The sequence below is a fragment of the Cupressus sempervirens genome, chromosome 10, assembly GCF_028749045.1.
Source record: "Cupressus sempervirens isolate cs-2001-9-10 chromosome 10, ASM2874904v1, whole genome shotgun sequence".
NCBI lineage: Eukaryota > Viridiplantae > Streptophyta > Pinopsida > Cupressales > Cupressaceae > Cupressus > Cupressus sempervirens.
The window spans coordinates 734,833,649-734,860,379 of NC_143127.1; the positions used below are offsets into that span (position 1 = coordinate 734,833,649).

Genomic DNA, 26,731 nt, shown 5'->3' on the forward strand with positions numbered 1-26,731 from the left:
TCTGCCACTAATGCCCGACTTTGGAGAATCTAGTATATATCCCATAAATCAGTAGAGCCTGATATGATGACCTATTGTTTGTCGAGTAGCCCCAGTCTTCTAGATATCATGTCTCCACTCAACTATGGTATCTAAAACAGATAGTGTGATCACTAGGTTTTCGTCTAGTATCACTCATTTCCTAAAGGTTTGTCGTCCTTTGGAAATACTAGTCACATTGAAGCAACCTAATTTGATTTGATAATTCATATATTCGTTGTGTTTTTCCCAAGACAGAGCCTCCTTTTTATAACCTCGAAGTGAGGAAAGAGTGTTGGAATAAGAGACGTGGGATAAAACACCAATTTCGTCTTCTAGTCCCTTAAGTCACTTTATAAAGTGAAAGTCTTAATAAAACATAAAGTAACTTTATTGAAATACTTTAATACATTGAATGACAAACTTAAATCAAATCCGCTTGTGACTTGCAGGCATCCTTTCTGGAAATGTTGTTAATCTATCCGGATGTGGAGATGGATTAACCAGGTGCCAAAAGAGCTAGTGTGAAAGAGGGGACATGACAAATCAATGGGGCATTGTGAAATAAGAACATTAGTACATGTATGTTCATGTGCATGAGCAATGGAAACAAAAAGCAACACATATAGATATAAAACATTGCCAATGATAAACAGAGCAAGTAAGGTTTTCTTGTCTATTTTAATCGTCTATATGTATCATTTCAAAGCCAAAATGGTGAATGAAAGTAAAGAGATGCTGATATCCTAAGCACTATTGAATGCTTTTCCAAATAGTGGAATAGAGAAACACAATATTGCATACATATCTTGAATCAAATATCGGTTTGAACAGACAATAGAAGTAAAATGTGTAAACTGCTGATGTGGTATTCTTCAAAAGAACATCAAATGCTGCCGGAAGAGTACCGGAGATAAGCTTATGGCAACAGTTTTTCCTACCTCAACTATCATGATCATGTATCAATTCAAAGTGCAAGCACTATGTCAAAAGATGTCAAAAAATGCAATCAATCATCAAATCAGCAAGTGCTACATATTAAAATAATGCAAATACTAAGCTTTCAGCTTGCAGGTCATAAGGAGGTAAATAGGTATATAAATTCCAGTGAGATTAAGTACAAGTCATACTTCATGTGTTTTATAAGTAACCTACAGTAGTACGATAACAGTGGTAGAGATCTCAATGTCAAACCTCTAATTATTGTGAGTCATTAGGAGGGAGGTAGCTGCATCTTGAAGGAAGTATCTTCAATGCCACAATATGAGAAGTGAACATGTGTTGCTATAGGAAACAAAGTAAAGACAAGGAAAATGAAAATTATGTGGCTATAGGAGCCACTTATGGTTTGAGAAAGTCTGTGGTTAACCAAAACAATACATGGTTCAATGATAAACAAAACAAGTACAAATAAGATTCCCCTCAAGCCAGTAGCAATAAAGCTTGGTGCCATTAGAGAAGGGCCTGGAAGAAGTCTAATAGCCATTGCAAATGGAGTTCCCACAAGTTATGATCCTTGGTTGCAAAGCCATGAACAAACCTGTCAAGTCAAAAGAATGCAACGCTGCAGTATGGAGAGGAAAATCTATGTTATCCATGGCAAGGGTTTGAATGTTACCCAAATCTCTGGCAAATGAAAATAGACAGTCATCTATCCCAACAAAGTTGTAAAGGAGGGCAGTAAATGCTTGCATCAAAGAAGAGTGATAGAAAGGGAATAGAAAAGTAAAAGCCCTCATATGGTTAAAACCAAAGGAACCATATAGTTGCCTGCCTGCTGCTGTTATAACAGAGCAATGAAATGAAGGGTTCAGAATTATGCATTCCTATCATATCTACGCTTTCAGCAAAAGGAAAAGAGAAAAGTTATGGGCCCGTAATTTATCTTTTCTAGCAACATAATAGGTAGAAATCACATTAGGAGTAAAGCCTTCTTCTAGCTGTGTAATTTTCACCAAAATTCAAAGCTATAATTAGTAAGTGAGAATCTATGAAGAAGTTGAAACACAAATTTATAGAAGGGAAAATAAAGGAAACCTTTGAATCATGATTATGAGGAGCAAACAATAGAAAATAAGGACAAGAAAAACTCAAAAATCAAGTTTGAGTAAGAAACCGTGAAAGGTTTGAGCCGCATTGCAGAGTTTCATTAAGAGGCAAGATTAGTAAGTATAATAATCACAGATAAGATAAGATAATAATATTAATGTCCAACAAAAAACCAAGAAGGTTTATGGGACTGAGCATACAAACAGAAGAGCCAACAACAGCAGGATCACCAAACAGTGACAGAAAAGAAACAAAACAAGATACAAGACCAAGAAACACAAGGTAAGGACTCAGAATTCTTCCTTGGTACAAAGTAGTCAGTTACAGAAGGATATGACCATGGATGAGAGAAAATGATAGGTCGTCGCCGAGACCCATTGGAGGAGTGTCGTTGCTTGGAAAGATTGGTACAATGTCTGACCGATTTGGAAGGAGTGATGCTAGAAGGACATTTCATACCCCATGGCTGGGACAAGGGGGAGAAAAAGGCGGTGATGAGCTGGTTTGAGGTGTGGTCTTGAGATGTGGCTGATTGAAGGGTATGCTCACTGTTGTCGGTAGAAATTGTGTATCGGCCGACGGGTCCCTTCGGGAAGGAAATTGTGTATCCGCCGACGGGTCCCTTTGGAAAGGAAATTGTGTATCAGCCGACGGGTCCCTTCGGGAAAGTTCTTGTTATGTAGCCGACGGTAAATAGTTTGTAGCGGACATAATGTATCTGGCCGACGGATACCTTTGGGAAGGTTCTTCGGAAAGTATTTATAACCCCTTCGGGAAGCATTGTAATCAGGATTATTATATGAGAAAAGCATGATGTATTGTTGGTATATGCAAATAATAATAATAGTTCTACTGTCTGCTGTTCGTGTTCATGTCTATTTCCTGTGTGCGTTGCTTAATTAATCCATACGGTAAACACTCACGAAGTTGGGTGGCTTCCCGAAGATAAAGTGCAAGACATCGCTGATCAACATAGTTGAAGAACTCAGAAAGAGTGTAACAGTCTCTAAAAAGGCAATAAAATCTCCCTTTGATCTCATAGTAGATAGAGCAACAAAATAAGAAATGGGTCTTAGTCTCGACCTCCACCAAAGTACACAATTTACAAATCTGATCCTCTCTGTCCAAATGGTGATTAGTCTGGACCCGAAGACGATGAGAACCAACTTTGAAAGAGTCCACAGAGAATCAAAGGGTGTGAAAATGATGTTTGAAACACTGTCTCTCAATCGTGGCCAGAGATCCCATGCCCTTACTGATTTTGGATTGAATAGCAGGGTTCAAACTGAAGCGGGGTCTTGAAAACTTGACTCCGAGATACATGTATGAAGAAGTGATCTCAACCTCCTGCCCTTGGCAAAAGAAATGAAGATGAGAGGTCTTTAAGCAGTTAAAGATCATAACACAAGTCTTAGCCAAATCGACCACAAGTTGATGCTGATAACAAAAAGAGGCCAGACCATTAAGGAGTCTCTGTAAGCTATCAGGAGAAGAAGCCAGGAGAACAGTATCATCAACAAAAAGGAGAATGGAGATCAAAACCTGATGCGAATAACACCCGTCACCAGGATGCGAGGAGTTCACAAGAAACTCCTCGAGCTCATCAATATACAATCCAAATAGAGTAGGAGAAAGAGGACAACCCTGCTTCACACCAATGATGCTCTGAATCGGATCAGAAAACCCTTCTAGAGTCTTGAGCCTACCAGTCACCTTCTCATACAATCTCATAATAGCAGTCAATAACATATTTGAGATCCCAATCTCCCTAAGTCTCTTAAATAAGGCCATCCTAGGAACATAATCAAAAGCCTTTCTGAAATCTACAAAACAGCAGTAGACTTTCTTAGAGCTATGCCTAGCCTCCTTAATAATAGCCCTCATTGTGAAGATGTGATCCATATTCTAATAGTTAGCATGAAAACCAGCCTGCCCTTTAGCCCTACAACCTTTCCTATCCAACTTTCTAGATAACATGGTGTTTAGAGTAGTGGCGTAAAGATTGGCAAATGTATGTCTGATCATGATAGTCCTGTAGTTACTTGGGTCCGAATCAGGCCCAGACTTGTGAATAGGATAAATCACATGCCACGACCAGATGTCAGGAAACCCAATACAATCCACTCTATTGAAGACTGTAGGAAGATATGAGCCAAGGACTAAAGCACCAAGTTTGAAGAGTTCTGCTTGGAAACCATCTTCATCTGCAACTCTAGTGCATCTCATGGATCTAATGGCCTCAAAGATACTGGAGGAAGTGGACAAATGATAGTAAGGAGGTGGAGTGGAGTGAAGGGAAGGCTAACTCGGAATGTCATACAACGAAATGGTGTGAGAGGTCGAAGAGTGGAAGTCAAGGATGGAGTGTTGGGGGGGGCGGGGGGGGGACAATGGGGGAAAAGGGTACACTAGAAACTCTGGGATTCTGGATAAGCATGGATCAAAGGGATCTGCACTGAGAAGCAACAAAAGAACGCTTCTTGTGCTGAAGAAAGCGGAGATAAGATAAACGTAGGTGGGCGAAGCCAGGGGAGTGAGTCTCAAAAGCAGAGCGAATAGATTGATGAAAAGCTTTAAAATCATCATCAAACCATTTATTCATGGGACAAGTATTCTATGCTTAGACCTAAGAGGAGGGGAGCGGTGAGGAATAGAAAGGAGAGTGGACTCCTGAATGAGGGAAGCAAGTAAATCAAACATGATCGAGGCTACCTGCGAATCACTAGAACTAGCTAGTGTCAGGAGTCTCTTAAGATTGTAGGAAAAAAGCTCACCATCAACCTTAGAATAGCAAAAATGAGTAGGAGTGTAGACAAGGGCTGATAAGATGGGGGAGGGTTGCAAAGAAGGTGGCAAATGAGAAGAAAAGAAGACAACAATACTAAGAAGAGCATGGTCAGCAAAGGGGAGGCGAGAAATGGTGAAGTGATGAATGGAGGGAATGAAGGAAGAAGAGGTGATGATATAGTGCACAACACTTGCACCATTATAGTGAGGCCAGTAGGTGAAGAGATCAGAGCCCGAGAAGAAGGATAGCCCATTCAGAATCAACAAACTAGAAGACTCATAGAGTTGAAGGAGGTGATGACTGTAGCAAGAAAAAGATCCAGAAACATCATCAGAGGTGCACTAGAGTCCCATACTGGTTGGATCAATATCAAAAGTGGAGATCAAATCAGAGCCATGGTCATGTATAAGAGTTTGGAGGTTCTTGGTGCGTGCATTGAAGTCCCCAAGAATAATGATATCACCTAAGGCAGTAAACTGTGAGATACACTGCTAAAGGTCACCAAAAGGGTCACCATCCTTAGCATCATTAATGGCATTTGGAAAAGAGGTCGGTGGAAAATAACAAAGCACAAGAAAGATGTCCCTCTGTTGGTGATTATGACGCCCAATGTGGATCCACATGAATTTGGCAAAGGCATCAGAGCGAACCATTGAAGTAAACCAAAAAATATCGTCTCTGATCAAACAAGCAACTACACCTAACGCATGGACCCCACTAGAAGTGCGAACCTCATCCCTGCAAACCAACAGCCACTAGTATCCATAGTATCAAGGAAGAGGGCGCATGGGACTCACGTGAGTCTCTGTAACGACCAAAATATCAGCGAACCCCATTGCATCGTGAAAAAGACCAGGTAATGACCATAAAGAGCCATTACCATTCTAGCAGTTGACAAGAAGAGAAGGGGATTTCCTCTTGTCAGACTGTTGCCGAAACTGTCATGCAGTTTTGGAGGTTGTCCTCTCTACCCACCCAGTAGGAGGAGAATCACAAAAACTGCTCTAGGATTCCTAATAACAACCCACTTTCTAGCCCGCCTGGCATTTGCCATAATTCCCCCTGACTGTTTTAGCTTTGTAACCTATGCCTTCGTGAGATCTTCATCAAGATAAATTTTAGAGGGGAGAGAATAATTTTCTCTTCGCTCTAAGGGCCCGAAGTCTATCAGAAAAAGAGAGAAACTTGATAAAAAGAGTATCTCCAGTACCAAACCAACACTTGTCTAAGGTGATATCAGATAAGCCGAGTTGGTTAGAAAGGAAAGAATGTCTAGCAGCAATAGGGTCAGCAGTGGGTGAGAGACCTCGAACACGTAAGTTAAGCTCACGTGCACGACGTACACGCTTGTCATCAATCTTTCCCTATACAATCTTATCCAAGCTCGGTCGGGGTGCAGTAGTATCTGTGTTGGTACAAAGAGAGGCCCATGATTTCACCTTTTGTTCAGTTTCAACAATCCGAGAAGAGTGTATTGTAGCTGTTACTTAATATCTACACATGCTGAAATTTAATTCTGAATGCAAAGGGTTTCATACAAATGCACATGACTAGCTCTTACATTCATTTCACTTCTACTGCTATCATGTTTTATCTTGAGCCAACTGAAATATGTTAAAATGTTCTTTGTATTAATCATTCAAAGATATGAACAAATGATATTAACATCTAATAAATAAAATGGATAAACTGAATGTAATGTTATTCCCATAGTTTAAAAACTTTGCGAAATATCACAGATCTCGTGATATATCGCGAGCCAAATCGCTCGGCGATTTTATTGCCGAAAAAATCGGCAATGATATAATGATTTTCACGGCGTTGTGTTTTCGTCAAAAAATTGCGAAATCGCGCGAGGATATGGATTTAAAATTGCCATGTTTTGTTTGTGGCATCCCCGTTCACTAGAAGACCATTTCCACAGTAGGCATAAGAAAGCGTGTTTGCTATTTTTTTGGTATCGTCATTCCTCTTTCGGCTTCCCCACATCAGTGGACATCACAGAGCAATGGGTTGCAAGGGAGTAAATTCTACGAGTGGAGTAAAATATTGATTCTCGGCATTTCAGTGAGTTAGGTTTTGCAATGGGTGCCGTTACATTTTGCAATGGCGGAGCCTTCCTATTTCTTTTTTAATTTTCTATTCAAAACATTATAAAAAATTATCAAGCTTATTTTGGTCTTTGATTTTAAGATTTTTATTTTTTTATAGAATTAGGGTATGCATTTTAAAATTTTCAAATAATATGGTATTTCAATTAAATTGTTAACTTGAGTGTGATATTCTTTTATTTATTTTTTAACATTAAAATAAAATAAATAAAATTATTCTATATAAAAATATTTAATTTACATTTCAAAATTTTTATATAAGATTTGATGACTTGGAAGTATGTAAACTTAACTTTAAGAATATATTATTTATAATAATAATAACTAGAGCATTAAATCTTTAGTTTATTAGTATTGAGTATGCTAATTAAATTAAACATTTTTTATTTTACTTTTATATTTAATAAATTAAATGATTAGATGATTACAACTTGAATTTATAGAAGGCGAATTTAATGTCTAACTTTTATCCAAGTATTTCTTTGTCAAACTTTATTTAGATTTTAGGTTTAGAGGTTTATATGTGCACATGTCTTCAAGCTCTCTATATATACAAAATTTGAATATGGAGTTTTTTATATGGACTAAATAACAATGAATATTATCGTGACTAAAAATTAATTAAAAAAAATTATATTTTCAAATGTTCGATAAAAATGTCGAGTTATTGCCAAATCCGAGCTTTTCAAAATTCTGGGGTCTATCGAGTTATTGCCGAATCCGAGTTTTTCAACTATGGTTATTCCCACACAAGCTTTGTGAGCAGCTTTCATTATAAAATGATCCTATTCTATGCAAGTGGAAGTGTACAAGTGAATGAAATAAAAGAGTGTAAGAGTCATAAGGAGCCAGTCATTGCCTGGTTATGACTGGCTGATTGCTTGCAAGGATGCCGCTTGTGTTCTGCTGCTTCCACTGTTTCAGCTTCAAGGTTCTGCAGTGAAATGAAATGAGTTAGATCATATGATCTAAGCAATGATAGCTCTCCTCCTCCTATCTGTTCAAATATTTCATTTCTTCTACAAGTACTTGCATAAAATAGAAATGAAACCATTCAAAGATCATCGCTGAATGTTTACAATAGAAATCAATTGCAAATGCTGTCAAGAGGATATATTGTGCTCTTGTTTGGGTCTTAAGTGTTAGAATATCAAATTAATAGTATTAAAGGGACGAGTTTACACTTGAAACCTTTTACTTCATAGTATCACATCAAGAGACAACACAGATTACAACAGCACTTAGATATGGATAAAACAGATTTTCAAGACAGGCCACAGCATGAATAGAATGAAACATTAAAAGCATAGTTGAAAAACTCGGATTCGGCAATAACTCAGCGGACCCCAAAATTTTGGAAAACTCGGAATTAGCAATAACTCGGCAATAACTCGACATTTTTATCGAACATTTGAAAATATAACTTTTTAAAGATTAATTTTTAGTCACGATAATATTCATTGTTATTTAGTCCATATAAAAAACTCCATATTCAAATTTTGTATATATATAGAGCTTGAAGACGTGCACATATAAACCTCTAAACCTAGAATCTAAATAAAGTTTGACAAAGAAATACTTGGATAAAAGTTAGACATTAAATTCGCCTTCTATAAATTCAAGTTGTAATCATCTAATCATTTAATTTATTAAATATAAAAGTAAAATAAAAAATATTTAATTTAATTAGTATACTCAATACTAATAAACTAAATATTTAAAATTAAATGTTCTAGTTATTATTATTATAAATAATATATTCTTAAAGTTTAGTTTACATACTTCCAAGTCATCAAATCTTATATAAAATTTTTGAAATGTAAATTAAATATTTTAATATAGAATAATTTGATTTATTTTATTTTAATGTTAGAAAAACAATAAAAGAATATCACACTCAAGTTAACAATTTAATAACAATTTAATTGAAATACCATATTATTTGAAAATTTCAAAATACATACTCTAATTCTATAAAAAAATAAAAATCTTAAAATCAAATACCAAAATAAGCTTGATAATTTTTTATAATGTAATTTTTTGAATAGAAAATTAAAAAAGAAATAGGAAGGCTCCGCCATTGCAAAATGTAACGGCACCCATTGCAAAACCTAACTCGCTGAGATGCCGAGAATCAGTATTTTACTCCACTCGTTGAATTTACTCCCATGCAACCCATTGCTCTATGATGTCCACTGATGTGGGGAAGCCGGAAGATGAATGAGGATACCCAAAAAATAGCAAAAATGCTTTCCTGTGCCTACTGCGGAAATGGTCTTTTGGTGAACAGGGATGCCACAGACAAAATGTGGTGATTTTAAATCCATATTCTCGCGCGATTTCACGATTTTTTGAGGAAAACACCACGCCGTGAAAATCATTATATTGTTGCCGATTTTTTCGGCGATAAAATCGCCCAGCGATTTGGCTCGCGATATATTGCGAGATCTGCGATATTTCGCAGAGTTTTTAAACTATGATTAAAAGTACATGCATTATTCAGATTTTAGAAAGAACAGATACAAGAAATATAATGGTGTTTAAAGTTCAAAGAAAATGGAGATATAAGTCCAATTCAAATCACATCTGCAGTTATGAAAAATACGAATAGAAGAGCTCTGTTAGAAGGTATGCAAAATTATTATTGTTGCTGTTACAGAATACGTAGTTGCTGGAAAATAAGTAATAATGGCAGAAATTGCAGCAAGTACATCGGGGCTAAACAGCTACAATGAGTCATTAAGAGCAACATTGGTGAAGGTGACTAAAGGGTTTTGTGAGCAGCATTAATTCAATATTGCAACCTTCTCAAGAACTTCTGCGCAAGTAAAAGATTTACATAAGTAGAGAGTTACAGATGAAATTATCAAAAGAAAAAATTTGAACTAGTTTTAAACAAAAGGTTTCCTGTAATGGTGTTCTAGCAAACAAAATAAATCTTTTTGATTTAACCACAAGAGCAGAATATATACATCAAGAGCAATACTAGTGTAAATAACAGAGATATGAATTCAGCTCATAAAGGGAAGCAAATGATAATCTCGCAAAACTGATTATGGTTAAAGTAGTGGTTTTAATCAAAGCCATATTGCAAAAACAACTTCCAGTCACCAAGAGCTATAGAGAAAGCATGAATTACAAGAACCCTCATTGTCAAAATAAAAATACAGAAATACTCATGAAAGTCTTGAGATTCGAAGATTATAAATTCCAGCTGCATATTTCAAAAAGAAGAATAACCCAAACAGCAGCAACTGAGAAATGGCAGCATATGAGAACCAGGATGAAGGTCATGACATGCTTCAAGAATACACAGCAGCCACAAAACCCATGATTCTGAACAGCAGGGATGAAAACCAAAATAATAAGAAAGTGCACTACAAAAGATGGAGCAATACCTATAAATGGCGGCCTATTCTCAATAATGCGGATTGAAGACAATGGGGAGGTTTTGAATGTTTTAAAATATGTCTAGAAATTACATTGTGGTCCCTTAAAAGTCCAGATTCAGCCATAAATGAAGGCAAAAATCACCAGTATCTGCTTTTGAGCTCAGACATCCAAACTAGAAATACAGAGGAAAGAGAAAAATCCTTCAGAACGACAAAAGATGGAGCAATACCTATTAATGGCGGCAGTGTCGTCGGTAGAAATTGTGTATCGGCCGACGGGTCCCTTCGGAAAGGAAATTGTGTATCAGCCGACAGGTTCCTTCGGAAAGGAAATTGTGTATCAGCCGACGGATTCCTTTAGAAAGGTTTTTACGTAACGACATGTATGTGGCCAACGGACTCCTTTGGGAAAGTTCTTCGGAAAGTATTTATAACCCCTTCGGGAAGCATTGTATTCATCTTATCAGAGATCTTACCATCGAAGCATAATGTACAGTTGGTATATGCGAATAATAAAGAGTTCTGCTGGTTGCTGTGCATGTTCGTATTCTTTGTCTGTGTGTGTTTCTTAATTAACTTATGCGATAAACATTTGGCGCCGTTGCCCGATGGATTTGGCACGCAGGCAGACGGATATGAATTAAATGCCGAATCAGTTGAACAAAGATAAGAGTAAGCTGAAGGAAAAAGATGACATACGCGTTGCGCAGGAAAATTTAATTTTGGCTCAGCAGATAGAGCGTCGAAGGAGGTTTCAGAAGATTTCTGACGGAAACAAGAGCGTGGAAGGATTGTTGAAGGAGACTCGACAACGGCTTGATTTGGTGGAAGAAGCGAGGGAAGAGTTTCTGAACTTGCATACGCCACGGGAAGAGAATCTTGACGGAAGGAGATCGACTCGCACGGCTTGGTGTGCCGAAGGAGCATGAGCATGGAGTGACCTCTTCGTCTGAGATATACTTTCGGGACGAACAGCTTCGGTTGATGAACCCTCTTCTTCACCGAACAATGCGGGTGTTGAAAACAGTGCAGAAGCAGAAAACAGCGCGGGTGTGTAGAGCAGCGCAGGTGTTCAAAACAGCACGGGAGCTCAGAATAGCGCGGGTGCTCAAAACAGTGCGGGAGTGCAAAATAGCGTAGGTACACAACAAAACCCTCGACATACAGTGATAATGGCAGGTCCGAAGGAAAAATTGCCTAAATTTGATGGTGATGAAGCAGCTGATCCCATTTGACATTGTAAAACATGTGAAACGATCTAGAGGGCAAATGGCATAACAGATACAAAAGAATGGATCCGACAATTTCCTGCTACCCTACGGGGTGTTGCGATTGATTGGTTTACTGATGCTGATCCATAGAAATTAAATAGTTGGGATAATTTTAAGGAGTTCATCGCGGAATTTCAACTTTTGCGTGATGATAATGAAATTGTAGCCGAGATATTCAATACCAAGCAAAAGAAGAATGAAACAGTATGGGTCTTCGCCAGGAGGTTGAAGGACTTAATCAGTAAAATGGAGAATAAGCCGACAGATGGGCTCCGGAGAAGATGGTTCATTGAAGGCCTTCACCCGAAGTTAAAAAAGATGAAGATCGTGCCACCATCGACATACGATGAAGCGTACAATCGGGCAATGAACCTCGAAAGTGACTAGAAGACAAAGAAGAAGAAGAAGAACAGTTCGTCCGATTCAGATGACGATGCATCTCTAGGAGAGGATAGCAGCGATGATGAGGGAAGCAATAGGAAGGTCCGTGCCCTCCAGAAGGATATGATGCGGATGATGAAGGAATTCAAAAACATGAACAAGGAGACTAAGGGTAATGACTTATGGTGCACAGAGTGTAAGAAAGAAGGCCATACGAAGGGATCCTGCCCGAAAGATCAATTTTGTGAAATCTGCCAGATCTTGGGACACTCGGTAAAGGAATGCCCTTTCAATTTAAAAACAAGGACACCGCAGCAAGTGTTCCTGACACAGGAGGCATCCTCGTTAGGAGCGAACGGGAACACCAGTACGGAAGGAGCCACATCGGGCGGATACAGAAACAACCGGCACGGTCAAAATAATAACAATAGCAGCAACAACAATACAGGCGGAAGGAGTCGCATTCAGTATGATGCGAATGGTCGACCGATTGTTCAATGCCGCGCATGCAATCTGTGGGGTCACTTCGCCCGAGAGTGTACAACGGTGAACACACCGAAGTTGTTATGCAGATGGTGTGGACCTGGTGATGATGAAGATGCTATGTGTCCGAAGTCGAGAGTAAACTTGATCACCGTCAGGATGGACGAAGAAGAAGTTTTGGCCATCACACGGCAGCAAGCGAAAGTGTACCTCGACCCGGCGGAAGAAAAGAAGAGATTGAAGGAAGCACGGGTAGAGATCCAGAAAGCGACACAGGCAGAAACGACACGACTGAAGGACACGCCGAGTACTTCCGTACGGAACTGCGTAGAATAGAACATTGTACGACAAATTTTGCAAGCCAAGATACCCATCAGGATAAGTGATCTGTTGCTCACTATGCCTCAGCTCCGATCGGCACTCACAAACATCGTTCCCGTTGCTAAACTACCAAGAGAACATGGAAGGGAGCAAGAAAGTGGAGCAAGTATAGTGGACAAAAAGGAGGAGAGTGGCGCAAGTGCAGAAGATCCGATGTTGTTAGCCCTCTCATCTGGACGCCATCCGACAGTCGTCGAAATGGGAATTCTCGGGATTGTATTGACAGAAGCAATTGTGGACGGAGGGTCCGGTGTCAATGTGTTGCCTGAAGACACTTGGAAAAAGTTGGGACAGCCGACATTGTGGCCACCTACCTTCCAGTTGTTAACAGCCGATCAACATGGAATCAAGCCATTGGGAGTCCTGACAGCACAACCAATGATGATTGGAACACAGCCATTCCTGTTGGACTTTGTCGTGATCCCACTGAAGCGAAGAGGATATGATGCCATTCTGGGCCAGGGGTGGCTGATACAAGCCAAGGCGAAGCACGATTGGAAGAAAAATTCTTTATCACTCGAAAGTAAAGGCCGCAAGTATGTCATCGATCTACACACTCAGATGGTTGGAGAAGAAGCTCTGTCATCGGATTTTGAAGGAGAAGACGATAAGAGGAGGTAGAGTATGGAACCTGATCAGGAGGGAGTCCTACGATTGGAAGGAGATGACGATTTGGATTCAGTAAATGGTCTTTACCACTGGCAGATAGAGGATTACGAGCTCTTTCCAAGTTGTAATATGCTAAGGATCGACGAAGGTAAGAAAGAAGAAGGAAATGAATGTTCGAAGGAATACAAAGAAGCCAAAGGAAAAAATGAATGTTCGAAGCAACACAGAGAAGCCAAAGAAGAAAATGCGGATATGACTGAAGTTGAAGGACAGAACATACAGTACGAACGCAAAAGAAAGAAAGATTCTACTATACGACTGCGCAGGAAGAAAGTATTACGTCGAACCACAGATATAGGAAAAAGGTACGGACGACAAGGAAGACACACGATACGGTTTGCACAGGCAACAAAGAGGAAGGTTTCAATAAAAGTTGTAGCAGTACAGAGTGAAAGTGTTATTGACGGACAGAAGGGGCAGCTAATGGAGTCCATGGTACGGAGCTTCGGGAACAAACTAGGCGATATGGAGATGACACAGAACAGGCGTAGCAGGTTTCAACCAGGACAGTTGACGTTGAGGTATGATGGACGGAATGAGATCAACCCAGGCAAGTTCAGAGTTAAGTGGGTCGGACCATATCAAATTCGGGAAGTGGGTGACAATGGAGCAGTAAAACAATGGATGCTAGACGGAAAGGAAGTTGCCGACATGGTGAATAGGTCGAAGTTGAATGTCTGCCATGAAAGAAGTAACACACCTCCATGGACGAACAACTGAGAGAAGATTGTAAGTACTGTACATAGGTAAGTATTGTACATAGTTTAAAAAATTTATAAAAAAAAGAAAAAAGAAAAAAAAAGTGAAGTAAAGCACTGTACGGTTTTTGGAAAGCACTGTACGGTTTCTGGGAAGCACCGTACGGGTTCTGGAAAGTATCGTACGGTTCCATATTTGCAGGAGACAGCACCGTACGGGGTTTTCGTCTGAAGGGAATAGGAAGTAAGTACGGTTTTTTTCATATTTGAAGGAGGGCGTACGGTTTTTCAGACAATTCAAATTGCAGTACGGTTTTTTAAGAATGTATGGATTTCATGTTGTAGTACGTTTTTTAAAGAATGTACGGATTTAATGTTGTAGTACGATTTTTTAAGAATGTACGGATTTAATGTTGTAGTACGGTTTTTAAAGCCAACATACGGATTTCATGTCTGGAGTACGGATTTCATTGCCACCGTACGATTTTCATTGCAAGGTACGGATTTCATTGCCACCGTACGGTTTTCATTGCTAAGGTATGGATTTCATTGTCACCGTACGGATTTCATTGCTAAGGTACGGATTTCATTGCCACCGTACGGATTTCACTGCCAGAGTACGGATTTTATTGCCACCATACGGATTTCATTGCTACCATACGGATTTTCATAGTAAAGGGGCACTGTACGGTTTCCACAAACACCGTACAAATTTCACAGTAAAAAGGACTGCCGTACGGTTTTCAATGTTTGAAGGATGGTGTACGGCTTTCTAGATAAATTAATTGTACGGTTCTTAAGAGGCTGTTGTACGGATTTTTGGAGGAAGATACCGTACGGCTTGTTATAAGCTTGTGTTTTGTACTGATTTTCAAGCAAATATATTAAGCATACGGATTTTAGAGCCTTTTTTTGTACGGATTTTTAAAGGAAAGTAGCGTACGGAAATTGCAGTTGGGAATGCGAGGTGATTGTACGGATTTTTCAAGCATATCATGTGCACGGATTTGGATTGCAAGATTACAAATTCTGAAGAGTGGGGTTTTTGCGTATGGATTTCATCACAGAAGGGTGATAGGAGGTTTTCTAAAAAAAAGAAAAAGAAAAAAAAAAAGACGACAGAATCAAGTTGCTCAGAATGAATATTAGATGATGCCATAGGGAAGGGGAAGCATCAGCAATTGCCAGAAAGAGTGTAGAATCGGTAGAAAATGACAGAATTGGTGTGTTTCGTGCATTTCTGTGTGGGTTGCGAAGTGCTAATTAGGGAGTGCACCCGGGGCGCTGCCCCAGGACCCCGCGGGGACGCTGCCCCTCGACCCTGCCGGGGGCGTTGCCCCCTGGACCCCCAGTCGTTGTGGATATCAGTCGTGGGATTCTGACCAGTTGTGAAGACTTGGAGTTGCTGCAGGCATGGAGTGTCTGTCTACCAGAGGCATTGAGAGTAGGTGTTAGCCGTGAGGCTGTCTTGGTGGATGTGTAGAGAGCTCAGGAGGAGCTGATCATCCAGTTGGAGGCAGTGCAGCGACACTTGGCTCAAGGTTCCGAGGAGTTGGAAGCAGAGGAAGCAGCACAGGTGGCTATCAAGGTCAGCTTGAGGAGTCAGTATTGTGTTAGCAAAGGCTATAGATGCAACGGGATGAATGTGAAAGTAATATGGCAGATCAATATTGTTGTATTAGTTGTTTAAGTTTTGTTCTATAGTTGTCAGGAGACGACTTTTCTTTTTTGGGGGGGATGATGTCGTTGGTAGAAATTGTGTATCGGCCGACGGGTCCCTTCAAAAAGGAAATTGTGTATCAGTCGATGGGTTCCTTCTGTAGAAATTGTGTATCAGCCGACGAGTCCCTTCAGAAAGGAAATTGTGTATCAGCCGACGAGTTCCTTCGGAAAGGAAATTGTGTATCAGCCGACGGATCCCTTCGGAAAGGTTTTTATGTAACGACATGTATGTGGCCGATGGACTCCTTCGGGAAAGTTCTTCGGAAAGTATTAATAACCGCTTCGGGAAGCATTGTCTTCATCTTATCAGAGATCTTACCATCGAAGCATAATGTACTGTTGGTATATGCGAATAATAAAGAGTTCTGCTGGTTGCTGTGCATGTTCGTATTCTTTGTCTGTGTGTGTTTCTTAATTAACTTATGCGGTAAACAGGTAGCAGACATAAGTTTTCTTCCAGCAAATCCTAGCTCCTTTGAAAATTCGAGAAAGCACAAATGATGATAAAATGCGAATGAAGGATGAAAATAATGTTGTTTTGTTTTTAGGGATTTCTCATGAAATACTTGGAGTAAAATCTGCCATGTTGCCTGTTCTTGGCCAAGTGGTTTCCTTGATATTTATCACCACTTTCAAATAATATATTTATTTGATATTCCTCTCATCAAATATAGTGTAGGTAAGGCAGTTTACCTAAGTTTTTTTTTGAACACTTTATTTAATTCTAAAGCCTTTTTTAATTTGCTTGATTGTAATGTAAAAATAAAATTATTAATTAGCATCTTATAAGCTATTTGATAATTTTATTTCTAAAAGAAAATAATATAAGGTTTAAGACTTGATTAGTTATCTTTGTTCATTTCAATATGTTGATAAGGTCAAATTTTCAACATGTGTAAGAATATGAGACTAATTTTTAGGTGAAGACTTAGTACTGTGAATCAGTTTGAGTCATGAGGAGAGATTGAGGGAGTTAGGTATGGGGTCGAATTTGGACTTTGACTGTGCATCTTAAGGGTCTTTATGACCTGTTAGAGCATTTCATGGGTGGTTAGGAGTGAGTCATAGGTTCTTTATGACTCAGTGGGGGTTATGAGGCAGTGAGTCATCATTTTGATAGGTATTGACTCCTTTTTTAGAGCCTTTTTTCCATGATTTCGACCCAAGTTGATTCCTCATCTTTAGAGACATTTGTTGGCTAGTGAGGGAGGTTTTTGATTCATTCTATCACCTGTACTTGTAAAAGCATTCAGTATTGAGCATGGACCTTGTGTTATTATTCACTGTCTTCAGTATTGTTTCAGATTGGAGATGTATTTTCAGAACCTTGAAGGAATATATTGAGCATTGGAGATATATTTTTGATGTCATGTCTTTGCATGTAGATTAATGGTTTATATTTCTTAGAAGTGTTATCCTAAAACCTTTAAGATTTGTCCCATTATGCATCTTTTTCGTGACTGTTATTGTTCTATGCAGGTCAAAAATTGTACCAGTTTATTGTATGTGTTAAATGTGACTAAGTTCCTTTTAATACCTTCAAGTATTTGGTCTTCTTTCGAAATACTTATGTGCAAATCAATGTGTCAGAAATTGTATTAGTATATCCATTGCTAAAAGTTTTCAGCTTTTGTTCAAGGAAATGCAGTTTTGATCACAATCTTTTGGTGTATCACCATTTTACTCAGGCATTTGTTTTTAAATCAGTCTCTCTTATCCTTTTTCCCCACAAGTTTCTTTTCCAGTTACCTGTTGTTAAGTGATATGCCATTGCAAATCCAATAGGAACCAGCCTAGAATCCGAGGGTTCACTCCTTTTTTAGGTCATCCGCACCTTTGCCTAGTCCCATGTTCTCCAGAAGTCTCTAGTATTTTGATGCAAAGATAGGGTGCAATTTTTGGAGTTAACATTTTTGGCATGCTCGGTGGGACTCCTTGTCAGTTTTTTCTGAAAATTTGCTGATCTGATACACAAACAACAAAGTGTCCAATAGCTCAGGGGTATTTTTTGTGTATCTAGCGACTTTGTTATCAAGAGATTAGTGTTTTTACTAAAGTTTATGAGAAAGGTTCAGACCAGAAGTTCCACCACTTTTGAGTACTTATAGCTGGAAACTCCAAAAAGATGTGGAAGGACTCTTTCTAGGACTAAACCAATTAAAAGGACACAACTTTCAGCACCTGATATTTGTGTTTACAGGAGAAGAAATCAGTCAATTGGAAAAATTACAAGACATTCAGCCAGTCCGTCTTTAAGGATTGATCTTATTGAACTTGATACTTCTGCTGTTTCAACTGTAACAACAACAGGTACAAGTGCTACAGCAGCAAGTTCAAGTGTTTTGGCAAAGCAAAAAGGCCCAAACAAAGCTCCTATTTAGCAACAACAAACACCTCCACCTCAAATGGCCAGAAGATTCGCATTTGTGCCTTTCAATCAAGGAAGCCCCTTGAATTTTGCACAACATCATGACATGCCTTTGGCTGCTTTGAAGAGTTTACCTGATTTTATTGGAGAAACTCAAACCACAGTGTTTGAGCATATCAGAGATGTTGCAACATTGTGCAATGTTCATCATGTCACAGAAGAAGATGTTGCTGTTAAGCTACTCGCAGCTTCATCAAAGGGGAAAGCTCTACAATGGTTTAGAAGTCTAGCTGTTGGTTCTATTGATTCGTGGGATGCCTTAGGAGATACGCTTACAAGGCATTTCGAAGATAAGTCAGACCACTTGTCTCTTGTGGAGCAACTCACAACCATAAAACGTGCTCCCCAAGAGCAAATGATGGACTTCAACAATCGTTTTCAAAGGATTTGGACCAAAATACCTGTCTTGGTAAGACCTTCAGTAGACCATGCATTTCTATATTTTTTGAGGAGTTTAAATAGTGACATTTTTGTGATGATCCAATCAATGGGAGGTGTCTCGCTGCCTCAGGCATATGATATTGCTATTAGAGCTGAAAATAGACATATTCAAGTAGGCAAAATAGCCCGTAGGCCTCCAATGCCTATTTTCTTGGATATTCAGCCAAATATGCCATTAGCAATCCTGCCTTTTAATGCCTTACCCATTGTTCCTAGCCCAGAAATAACCATAGCAGGCCCTTCACAAGAGCTGCAGGAAATTAAGAATAGTCAGCTTAGGATTGAGAACTTAATGCAGACCTTCAACAATGAGTTGGTAAATTTGGAAAGACAACAATTTAAAGCTAGGCAACCTTATCAGCAGCAAAATCTGTCTATGAATCAACCTTACCAGCAGCAAAACCAAGGCCAGATTCAAGCAAATAGACAACCATATTAGGCCAATACAGCAGGTTATAGGCTGAATATCAATCAAAGACCTTTCAGACCTTATAACCCAACACCTGTTAATGCTACTAATCTTGTCAAAGACATTGTAACTGTGCAAAATAACTTGGCTACAGATATCGAGTGGTGCTACCCCTGTAATGAAGCACATAATCAGACTACTTGCATGAATGGGATGATCAATCAAACTTTGATGGTACAAAATACAATTGCAACTGCTAATGTACTTGAACAACAACATGATATACATGCTTTTGAGACTGCACTAATTAACTGGAAGAGAGATGAATTTTGCACAGTAAATAATGACTCACTAGTATCAGCCAACACTAGAGCAAAGAAAAGAGCTCTTGAAATGGAGCAAATGGCAAATAAAGGTAAAGGACCTGCTACTAATGAGTCAATACCTAATACAGAGGGTACAACCAGTATTCCTATCCCTACAGTCAAAGATAACATTCCAAAGCAAGTAGACCATGTTGTAGTTCGAACACATCAAAGACCACATCCTGCTGTTCCATTTAGTATAGTAGACAATATGAAAAGGATGAATGTGACTATGTCGATGTGGGATATGTTGGCGATTCCGGGGCAATCTGATATTCTAAGGCAAGCTTTATTTGATGAGATAGAGGTTGTAAACGAACTGTGAAAGGCTGTATTGACAAATGCTGGTCACAATGATGGAAACAGAACACGAACAAAGGAGAGAGAGAGAGTCGAGTAGAACGATGGATCTCGGAGGACACACGATCGCAGAAGGCATAGGGAATGGATCCCGACGGGCACACAAGCAAGCATGGAAGACATAGGAGCAAATCACAGATGCCATGTGGATGTGGTTAGGGAATCACAACACAGATGGTGGGAAGAAGACTTCGCCGTGAGAGCTATCATCGTTGTGGGAGTTGGAGTTGGACTTCAGAAATGAAGGCTGAAAGGAGTAGCCTTCTAGAAGAAAAATCTCTGTACATTGACGCAGAAGAATATCAAAGCAGTGCTTATCTTCTTTTGAGTTTCAGATGCGTCTACAATAAAGCATCAAATTGAAATACCCAAATGAAAAAAATGAGAATATTCAACTTTCATTGTCAGAAAACAACACCCATGTCATGAAAGACAACAAATGGAAAAAGTCTGGTCAATTTGGAAGAAATGAAAACCCTAAAAAATTGACCACAACTTCATCAAAAGAAAAATACAGAACTCGTGGCTAATAAGAAGCGAACCACTGACAAAAAAGAATACATACCCAAATCTCTAAATGGAACTAACAAAAGGCCTCCATTATTTTACTTGTTCACGTAGGGCATCTGTTGGAAAATGCTACAGAAATTGCAAGCAAACATAAACCTCCAATAAGCACTAGAGGTAGAAACAAATGGCCTGTGATTCATGCGAATGGATCAACATACAACTTAAGAGAAAAATGCTAGAAAACATATCTGATTTGTGGTTTTGGGAGAAAATCTCACCTTGGCATTGCTTGGCAACAGGGAAATCATAGAGGAATGTAGAAGAAATGCCATAGAAGTTGAATGCAAGAACTAGGAAAAATATCAAACCCTAGAAACGGCGGGCCTTTGTCTTTGAACCTTCCAGATTTTAAACGTTGGAAAGGTGAAAATGAAACCTTTTAGGGTTGAGAACGCATGATATATTCCTATATGCCAAAGTCTATTTTCATTTGGAGCCCAAAGACATTTTATGGGATTTTATTTGATTTTCCCGAGTATGTTGTGGGGGTTAGGAAAATGTTTAGGATCTAGGTGTCATTTCTATCGCTTAGTTTCTTGCATTAAGTCCTTTTGTCATTTGTATTTATAAGCATTGTGAAATAATATTACTAAAGTGATATTCCTATAAATCATTTTATATAGTATTATTATTTATCAAAATGCAAATGTGAATGGTCTTTGTTAATTTTTATTCTCACGATTTAGGCTACCATGAAAATGTGATCTGTGTCATAGTGTCGAGTCTAAAGGATTTAGGAGATATTATGTGTTGACTAAGCACGTGAGCGGTTCCAAACAACTCGTGAGAATATAGGAGTCTACAGGTCAAATTTGACTTGTCAGAAGCAGTTAAGGGGTCTTTATTCCCAGATGGAGTATTTTGTGGGCAATTTTGAGTGAGTCATAGGATGATATTGTAGTATAAGAGATTGATATGTTTGAAAATTCACTTCACATGTGGAATTGGCTATGTTAAGGGCTAGATGTTTATTTATCCAATCGGATCAATCATGGAATCGCATTTTCTATTATATCAACAATTTACTAGAAGAAGCCTAGACAAGAATAAAAAATCCAAACCTCTATTCATCACCTCATTGTTTTGAAGGCACTTGAGCAATGGTGAAGTAGCACCTTGTAGGCTAGATTTGGGCAAAATTGTCATTGTTGTGAGTGTGGGGTCTTTTATGGGTACAATAAGGTCTATTTAGACTAAGTAAATGTATTGGGTATGTTGGGAGTCATTTGGGTTAATCTTGCAAAAGTTGCAATTTTGTTTAACATGTGCAAACATGTCAAAATTGTAAAAGATGCAACATAGTGAAACATTGAAGGTCATAAGTGCTAAAGTGCATTGTAACTGAATCCATATGGTTCATAAAGGCTATGTATGCCTCATTCCATCATTGTAAAAGCAAGTGTTTTGGAATTTATTGAATGAGGAAACAATGATAAGAACATTTCTCACTTTTTCTTTGCCCATTGCATTTTAGAAATAGAGTTTCACATTTAATCCTATCAACTCAAACTATGACTCAACTTAATCAGATGAGGCCACACAAGGCATCAGTAAAACCTTCAACAAGTAATTATTTGAATAGCTTTTGAAATATTTCCTTTCACCATAACATATGTAAGATTGCTAGGTGAAGAGTAAATACTAACAATGGACCCAAGTTCGTATGAAATATTGAAATGAGTATCGATACTCTCAAATAAGGGCTTGTTTGGAAATGTTGCAACATATTTTACAATATTTTGGTGGGCTAGACAAAGCTTGCTTCAAATTGTTTTTGAAGATTTTATTTTAATGACGCTTAAGTATATTTGCACTTAAGATGCAATGATACCTAGTATGTTTCTTATAGTCGTGGCCCTATTCTTTGATCTTAAGATACACAACAGGTTGGTTTCATGTCGGGAACAATTGTCCTTAGTTGTCTAATATGCATTATTAGTTTTGTGGTTTCCTACAATATAGTTCATAGGGATTTGCATGTCAATGAAATCACCCAAAGCTCAACCAATTTTTTACCCTATCAATTTGTTGTTAAATATAGGTTTCAAAGTGTACATATTAGCCTTGCTTGAATTGAATCTTTTTTTGTTATATTGCTCTTTATTTCATGCCAAAGAAAAAGTAATGTAGTATTTTGATTATCATTTAAATCTAATTATAATTTGTATTCATGAATTTATTTTAAATGTTCCTAGAGTTGTACAGTCAGTGTACTTGGCCGTATTTCTAGCTTACTTTCATATGATTAAATATTTTAAAATGCCCTATCTTAATGTATTTGTGATTTATATTTTCAATTTTAAATGACCCTTTGGGTACTTTTTTAATAGTATTTAAATGGATGCATAGCTTACTTCCAAGTCAGTGCCTTGTTGTAGCTTATCAGAACCACTATGGCTTTGTTGATCACTTTCGTTTTTCAGGCTTAAATGATGCTAACTATATTTTTTGCTTTGGTGTATAAAAACGAATTACTTGTGTACATCATATACACAACAAGAACACTACCGGTTTGTTTGTGTGGGCATTTTTACTTGATTTAGCTTATAACAATCATTTCAATACAAGCATCTACTTCAATTCTAGCATTGTTTTAAGACCTTAGATTTTTTAATTTTTATGTAATTGCAAGCATTTACTTCACGATTTAGATTTCCTTTCCATGTTAGTATTTTTTTGGGTAACTTTTTCATAAAATGAGGCTTGACTAAGGCAAGCCCTTATATGACACAAATACCATTTCCTCTCTGTTTTGTAGGTCTGGATACGAGTGATTGGTGAATGTTGTGGATCTTAGAGGTTTGGAGAGTGAAGACATACAATAATTTTGAAAATTACACTAAGAGATTGATGATTAGTGCCATAGTTTCAGGGAGTTGAGTGCTTAGCACAAAACTTCACCTAATGTTTCTCATTTATTTCTAGAGAAAGCTTCTAGATACCCCTGATATAAGATCTGATTTCAGTTGTCAATTTGCAGACTATTGGGATAAAGGCACTAGTTTATAGCATCCATCCAATCAAGGATCAGCTTGCAGTGAGAGGTACAACTTTGTATCTTAGTTTCGGACCTGGGTTTATTAATAGATTTTAGACTCCATCTTGCTTGCATATTTTTTTTTATATGTTCTCAATTGCATGCTATATGGCCTTGTTGAGTTTTCTTATATTACTTGTATGTTCTCATTTACAACAAGTGTAGAACCCTAAAGGAGAAAGGGTAGTTGCTCAACTCTTTTCCAATGAGAGTAAAGTTAAACACACCTCTTATTTGTGGATCATACTTTAGTGTTCAATGAAAGAGGGTTTGGTCCTTGTGTTTGCTAAGCTTACTTATATGTTGTCATTTACAACAAATATAGAACCCTAAAGGAGAAAGGGTAGTTGCTCAACTCTTTTCAAGGGGTAGTAAAGTTGAGCACACCTCTTATTTGTGGTTTGTATTTTAATGTTTAGTGAAAGAGGGTTTGGTCCTTGTTTACAAGATTACTTTATATTATTCTGCCATTTCTTATATTACATTTTTCGATCTTGGTGAAACTAACACTTCTTACACTAGCATAATTTATGACTTTTAGTTTTAGGTCTGATTTTTGCATGTAATATTTCAGATTTAGATCCATTCCTTACTGAATTCACTACTTCTTGACTTGCATTGTTCAGAAAATGACATCAATTGCTTTGTTTACGCACATGCTCTTCCCTAATTTATCAATTGAATATGTATGGTTTAGAAATCACATTAACTTTATTGAGTAAGAAATCATACATGAAAAAAATGAACAGGTTAACATCTTTTCATATTGGAAAGTTTTACTACATTCCACCAATTTTGGGATAAAACATCAATCTTTGTTGACTTGTCTTTGGGTTGGGTCTTTCCTAGTACCACTAAAATGAATAAACTTGATGCACCTCTACTAGAGGCTACCCCCAATAAGGACATTTAGATCTGAGAAGATATTTTTAACACCTATCAATCATCTACTCTTTGAGATGAAGTATCGGGGAATACTTTTGATTCCTCTTTTAATATTTACCTCCCCCCATAAGTTTAGCTTGGGGAAAGAGGATGATAATGTGCCACAAGACACTAACATGTTTGACAATTCCCTGAATGTATGGAATTTGCTATGTTAAGGGCCAAATGTAATTTCCCCAATGGGATCCAAAACAAAATATCGTGTTCTACTATAACAACAATTTATCAAAAGGTGCCTAGACAAATAAAAAATAATAACCTCGATTCATCACCTCATTGTTCTAAAGACACTTGAGCAATGGTGGAGGAGCACTTTGTATGGTGAATTTGGGAAAAATTGTCATTTTTGTGAGCTAGGTTTAATGATTGGTTTTAGGTGCTAGTGTAATTTATGGGTTCAATAAGGTCTATTTAGATCATTTAAATGTATTAGGCATGGTTGGGAGTCATTAGGGTTAATCATGAAAAAGTTGCAGTTTTTTGTAAAAAGTTGTCATCCATAATTGGTGAAAATTGCAAAATATGCAATATATTGAAACATGAAAGGTCAGGAGAACTGAAATGTGTTGTAATTGAAACCATATGGTTCGTAAAGGCTATATTTGTCTCATTATCACTGTGTAAGTTGGTGGTTGAGGATTGGAATGAAAAAAATAAAAATATCATCATGATATTTTGTGATTTCTGTAGCACTTTCTTGTATTTCCATGCCTTGTACAGATTGGTAGGTACAGATAATGGTGCGTAGATGATTGTGTGTTAGAGTACCTTGAGTCTACTTTAAAATGGCATTAGTCTTACGTTGCAGCAGATTGGACAAAAGATTTGTGGTATGGAATTCACATAGTTGGAAAGAGGAATGAGTCTTATATAGTTTGCAATTGGTTTGATCTAATTTCATCAAGTATGCACAAAGTTATGATTCTTTTTCTGAAAGCTGTCCCATGAATAAGAGTTTGAAGGGTTTGAGGACAAATTTGGAGATCTGAAACAAAAACCATTGAAGGAAAATTCTAGAAATCACGATTTTAGAAGATCATTGAGTTTTTTAATTGATTTAGGAGGTTGTACCACGTGGTTGCTATTCCAAATGTTCGACATTGTTGGTACCGTTTCATGTTAAGTTTTGTTCTTTATCATGTTCAATAGGAAGCCTAGATAGTATGTGCAGGGGAGTACATTGCCGAGAACGTACCCACATGTATTTTAGCTAATTAGATTAAGGGCTAGTTTAGGATAACCTCCTTGTTGATATGTGTAGGTACTTTCTGGAGTTGCATCTAAAATATTTTGAAAATTTATTCCTAAATCATTTATCATTGCAGAGTGTTCCATTAGTTAAAGTTACATTTAATTATGAATCCTATGCTCCAGTTGAGTGCTAGTTTATGCAGTAATTGGTTATGTTATAGTCACATGCTCATTTTTTAGTGGATTGTATTTGATTAATCTTTGAATGTCTTGGTTGCATTTGGTTTTCATATTGTAAAATTTTACTACATGTCAATTTGTAGATAAAACATCATTCTTTTCCAGATTGTTTCTATATTGGGCCATTCCTGGTAAAACAAATAAAATGGATCAATGTGATGTTGGTTTGGCCTCTCTAATATCACCTTACATCCCTTGTAAAGTCTCTTCCCCCAATGAGGACATTTTGGTGCAAGATGTTTTCTACACCTCTCAATCAGCTATCTTTTTGAGATGAATTTTTGGGGAATACTTTTGATTATTCTTCTAATATGTACCTTCCCCATGAGTGTTCCTTGGTGGACAAGGATGATATTGTGGTACAAGAGATTATATGTTAGAAAATTCACTCACATGTGGAATTGGCTATGTTAAGTACTAGATGTTATTTACCCAGTGGGATCCAACTCAAAATCTCATTTTCTTCTATTTTAACAATTTACCAGAAGAAGCCTTGACAAAACTAAAAATGCCAAATCTGTATTCATTATCTCATTTTTCTGAAGGCACTTGAGAAATGGTGGAGGAGCACCTTGTAGGGTGAATTTGGGCAAAATAATCATTTTTGCAAGCTTGGGTAAATGATAGGTTTTAGGAGTCTAGGGTCTTTTATGGGTACAATAAGTTCTATTTAGACTATTTAAATGTATTAGGCATGGTTGGGAGTCATTTGAGTTAATCACATAATCACGAACAAAGGGGAATTTGTCAATGCATTCTTCATTAGAATAACCAAGTTGAGG

The 26,731-nt window shown here is 37.8% G+C and overlaps 1 long non-coding RNA gene across 1 annotated transcript in view; it reads left to right on the plus strand.

Annotated features, from left to right (window-relative positions):
• The window catches only part of LOC149535952 (uncharacterized), a 140,495-nt gene that overhangs the window by 69,933 nt on the left and 43,831 nt on the right, over nt 1–26,731 (plus strand). The window contains exons 3-4 of the long non-coding RNA XR_016357050.1: nt 23,295–23,411; nt 23,517–23,580. This is a non-coding gene — a long non-coding RNA (uncharacterized LOC149535952). The remainder of the gene's footprint in view (nt 1–23,294; nt 23,412–23,516; nt 23,581–26,731) is intronic.